The 5,227-nt window shown below is 45.7% G+C and overlaps 1 non-coding gene across 1 annotated transcript; it reads right to left on the bottom strand.

Moving 5' to 3' along the window:
* Positions 1 to 460: 460 nt before the first annotated feature.
* On the bottom strand, positions 461 to 532 carry trnah-gug (transfer RNA histidin (anticodon GUG)). Its single transcript has one exon. It is a non-coding gene; the product is annotated as a tRNA-His (tRNA).
* Between the last annotated feature and the right edge of the window lie 4,695 nt (positions 533 to 5,227).

The raw sequence follows: 5,227 nt of genomic DNA on the forward strand, positions 1-5,227 counted from the left end.
GGGGTGAGGAGCTCAGTCACCAGGGAGGAGCTCGGAGTAGAGCCACTTCTCCTCCACCTCGAGCGAACCAGAATATTTGTAGGGTGACAAAAGTTAAAACAACGCGATCAGTTCATAAGCCTCTGGGCCCCTGCGTAAAGTCTTCTCCAGCACATCCCAAAGATTCTCACCAGGGTTAAGGTCTGGGCTCCTTGGGGGCCGATCTGGGATCAAAAACGATGTCCCATGGTCCCTGAAGCCCTCTGTAAAGATATGAGCCGAATAAATCCTGACATAGTCCCCTTGGAATATGAGCAAGTCTTCAGGGAAAAAAAATCCATAGAAGGACTGATGTGGTCATTCAGTAGGTTTTCAGATGACGTCATTTGATGGGTACATGACGTCGCTGCACCTCGAGTTGAACCTATCATAACACCGTCCCTCAGTGCGGGGACTTTTTTAGTCAACTTACATTAAAGGCTGCCGTGACCCGGATTCGAACCGGGGTTGCTGCGGCCACAACGCAGAGTACTAACCTCTATACGATCACGGCCGATGCAAAAACAAAACTGGAAAACAATGAAAAAACGTGATCTCTCCAGCTACCGGTTCAGACTCCACACACGCTGGTCCTGAACCGATCCTCCTCCAGTTCCTAAACCAATGTGGACCCATGTCCTGCCGCCCCATTTCATTCCAGTTATAGTCCCCTATTTTTTTAAGTCCCTGGTGAAATGTAAAAAAATGGAAGTAGATTTCTCAATTTCTATTAATATTAAAAAGTAGAATTTGAATCCAGACAAACAGCTAGAGCGGAAATAAAAGCTTAGATGTGTTCCTAGTTGGACGTTTTTCTGGGGGGGACAACAAGCGGGAGTCAACAAATACTCGTTATTAGCCTTAGCTTTTTACGTTCCTACAATGTGTGGAAGTCGTTAGTTTCTCTGTTATTTAGTTCCATGAACAAAGATGTTGTCATTTGACTCTTTGAAGGATTTTGTCAAAAGACGACTAAAGGATGGAGGTGAGGATATTTTTGAGTCTTTTCAGAAAGTTGTCATCAATCCTAAGAAGAGATAAACTGTGTACGCGGACTGCTGGATCTCTGCCTTAGACCCGACTTGAAGCTACACATGATGGGTATACAAAAAGATCTTTTATTGAATAAAACAACATTTGACAATTCATCCATATTGAAAAAACTAACTCATTTCCTCGCATGTGTGCGTTTGTGTTGTCAGAGTAGCATCATACTCCTCGAGATCGCCCTCAGCGTCATGGCGCTGAACTTCATGACATTCTGTAGAACTACTTTTAATGTCAACCAACTTTAACGTGATTCCTTTAAAAGGTCTCAAACCTGCAAGTAAACATAATAAGTAGTTAGAAGAGAGTTTGGGATGAGAGACAAAACAATAACCAAGACTCATACACATAAAACATAATTAAAGCAGAAATAAAGGAACGTTCAAATCCTCCAGGTTGATGCGGACCCAACCAGCAGGTGGCGCCAAAACACCGGAGAAAAACAAACGTTTCAGTTCTGTGGTTCACAGAAACGTTTGTATTAGAAACATGAAATCAGAAAAAAATAAAGAACTGAACATTGACTTTCATGTGTTACTTTTATTTATCATGTCAATAATAATGGGATCAACCTCTGAACTGTCAATACACTTCGTTGCCTTAGGGATGGATGGAAGGTTGCCTTAGGGATGGAAGGTTGCCAGGAGGTTGCCATTATTGGAAACCTCCTGGACACTCTGCAGTTCACCAACAGAGCCAACAGATCTGTAGACGATGCTGTAAACATGGCGCTACACTTTGTCCTCCAGCACCTGGACTCCCCAGCATCCTACGCCAGGATTCTGTTTGTGGACTTCAGCTCTGCTTTCAATACAATTGTCCCAGCTCTGCTCCATGACATGCTCTTCCAGCTGAATGTGCCTGACTCAATGTGCAGGTGGATTACAGACTTCCTGACAGACAGACGGCAGTTTGTGAGGCTGGGGAAGCATGTCTCCGACACCCGGACCATCAGCACTGGATCCCCTCAAGGCTGCGTTCTTTCCCCTCTGCTCTTCTCCCTGTACACCAACTGCTGCACATCTGGTCACCAGTCTGTCAAGCTCCTGAAGTTTGCCGACGACACCACCCTCATCGGCCTCATGTCTGATGGTGTTGTGTCCCCCTACAGAATTGTGCTGGACCGCCTGGTATCATGGTGCAGCAGGAACAACCTGGAGCTCAACACTCTCAAAACAGTGGAGATGATAGTAGACTTCAGGAAAGACCCTCTTGCCCTCCCCCGTCATCATCTGTGACACTCCAGTGACCCCTGTGGAGTCATTTTGCTTCCTGGGCACCACCATCACCCAGGAGCTCAAATGGGAGCAGAACATCAGCTCCCTCACCAAGAAGGCTCAGCAGAGAATGTATTTCTTGCAGCAGCTAAATAAGTTTCAGCTCCCTGTGAAAATGCTGGTGAACTTCTACACGGCCACCATTCAGTCAATTCTCACATCCTCCATTTCAGTGTGGTTTGCTGCAGCCACGGCCAGGGACAAGGCCAAGCTGCAGCGTGTCATCCGTTCTGCAGAGAAGTTGATCGGCTGCAGCCTGTCAAACCTCCAGGAACTGTTCCACACAAGGACCCGCAGACGTGCAGCCAGGATTGCTGCTGACCCCTCTCATCCTGGCCACAACCTGTTCCAGACCCTCCCGTCTGGCAAGAGGCTACGGTCCATCCAGACCAGGACCTCACGCCATAAAAACAGCTTCTTCCCCACTGCAATCAGCTCCATGAACAATCCCCCCCCCCCCAAGGTAACCAACTGCCCCTGACCACCCTGCAAAGACAGTTTACTCTTTGGACTTTTCTTCGCCTGTAAACACCAACCATATATATCTCATCTCACCGTAATGTAAATTGGAAATAGTTTTTTTTATTCCTTATTCTTTCTTATTCCTTATTGCCTTTCTTCCACCTTGTAATGCACCGATACCGTGTCAAGTTCCTCATAAGGTAAACTTTACTGTACTTGGCAATAAAACTTTCTGATTCTGATTCTTAATCACCCTAACCTGCTGCACGTCCTTCCCATCTCTGTCTCTCTGTCTCGCCAATTGGTATGGATCAGTGTCTCCCTCCTTACTGTCCAACCTATCATACAAGTCATCATAAGCCCCTTGTTTGGCCTTTGCTACCTCTACCTTCACCTTACGCTGCATCTCCCTGTACTCCTGTGTACTCTCCTCAGTCCTCTCAGTGTCATATAATGTCTCAGTATAATCATATTCGTAGTATTCATTTAGTCTGTCCTCATTTTAAAATAATTGTTTAATAAAAAAAATGTTTTTTAATTGGAAATCACAAGTTTATTTATTTTTATTTATTTTTATATAGCCCAGATTCACAAACAATGTCTCAAAGGGCTTTACAATCTGCACATGGACGATATCCCTCTGACCTTTGTGCACTGCAAGCAGTGCGACCCTCGCATCGGATAAGGAACAACTCCCCCCAAAAACCCTTTTAACAGGGGAAAAAATGGATGGGAGAAACCTCAGGAAGACTGCAGAGGAGGGACCCCTCTTCCAGGAGTGGACAGACGAAGCAATAGATACCGCATGTACAGATTAACAACACAATAATAATAACAGTAACAATAACAGTAACAATAAATGTATAACAAAGGCATGCCGATCCATCCAGTAGAGCGAGTCACCACCAGCCGATGAAGCACACAGAGGTCACCGATTGCCGAGGATCCACCACTCTGAGGACAGACCAAACAGTGCCTAAGTCATTCAGCTCAAAAAAGTTAAAGTCAAGGTTACTCTGGCAAAACCCCAAAACCACAGCAGAACCAACTGAGGCAGAACCAGCACTCCCCTAGTGGATGGTGAAACAGGACCACTGTACAGCTTGTGCTATCGCCAGCCATGGAAGCAGACAGAGGTAGCCGATTGCCGATGATCCACCACACAAAGGCCTGTGAGAGAGAACAGCAGAAGAAGGAAGAGAAACAGAGATAGCAGAGATAGCAGGGGCGAGAGTGGTGCTAGAGGGACCAGAATAGCAGAGAATTAATGGGAGGCAGGGGCCTAACTAAGAAATCCTATGACTCGTCGGCAGGACTAGGCTAAACCTAAACATTGAGACCGCCATCCCCGATATTACTTATATGTTAGGTCGAACAGATATGTTTTGAGTCTAGATTTAAAGACATTTACAGATTCAGACTGTCTAATATTTATAGGGAGGTTATTCCACAAGAAAGGGGCACGATAGGAGAAGGCCCTCTGGCCAGCTGACTTCTTTTTAAATCTAGGAACACACAAGAGACCGGTATTCTGAGAGCGGAGAGCCCTAGTCGGCGTATAAGGTTTAACAAGATCGGACAGATAGGTTGGTGCAAGCCCATTAAGGCTTTTGTATGTTAGTAAGAGTACCTTAAAATCGGATCTAACATGAATCGGGAGCCAGTGTAATGCAGCCAAAACTGGGGTGATATGGTCAAATTTCCTAGTTTTAGTTAATATTCTTGCTGCTGTGTTCTGAACCATCTGAAGGCCCCTAGTTCTAGACCGAGGCAACCCTGATAACAGAACATTACAATAGTCAAGTCTAGAGGACACAAAGGCATGAATCAAAATTTCTGCATCAATCACACTCTTGTCCTGTGGAATGTTCTCGAACCGTGTGCCTTGGACCAAATTGAAGCCTGTTTATCGGTAAATCTTGTTCATATCCTAGGGTGAAAGTCCCCAGGTGGCGTTGTCGGCAACGGCTTCATACTTCTCCCCTTGCCACATTAGGCTCACCTTTGGTCTACCCACAGACCACTCAAAACAAGTCCCACTTGGACCTCACAGCCTTTCTGAGGCTCACCCTGGTCTCCCTAGACCAGTCAAAACAAACCTCTGTCTCACGAGCCCTTCAACTTTTCTTCTCCAGCTGCTGTCTTACTTTCTGGCTCTTTCCCTTTTAGTCCTAATGCCAATCACAATCCCATTTTGCTGCACTTCTCTACCTGAAGTTCTTTTGCAGCAGCTGCCCATGTGCACCTGGAGTTTCAGCTGACACATTCTCACTGCGCCACCAACTCTCACACGTTCTGTCTCTGAGGCGTATCAGCAGCAATGCCTATTTGCAACATCCAACTACGCTTGGTGACTTCAACTTTGGACATTTTTTATCTTTGCCAAATCAGTGTAAGGAATCTTAAATGACCTTACCTTTAGT

The sequence above is a fragment of the Antennarius striatus genome, chromosome 22 (genome assembly GCF_040054535.1).
Source record: "Antennarius striatus isolate MH-2024 chromosome 22, ASM4005453v1, whole genome shotgun sequence".
Taxonomy (NCBI): Eukaryota; Metazoa; Chordata; class Actinopteri; order Lophiiformes; family Antennariidae; genus Antennarius; species Antennarius striatus.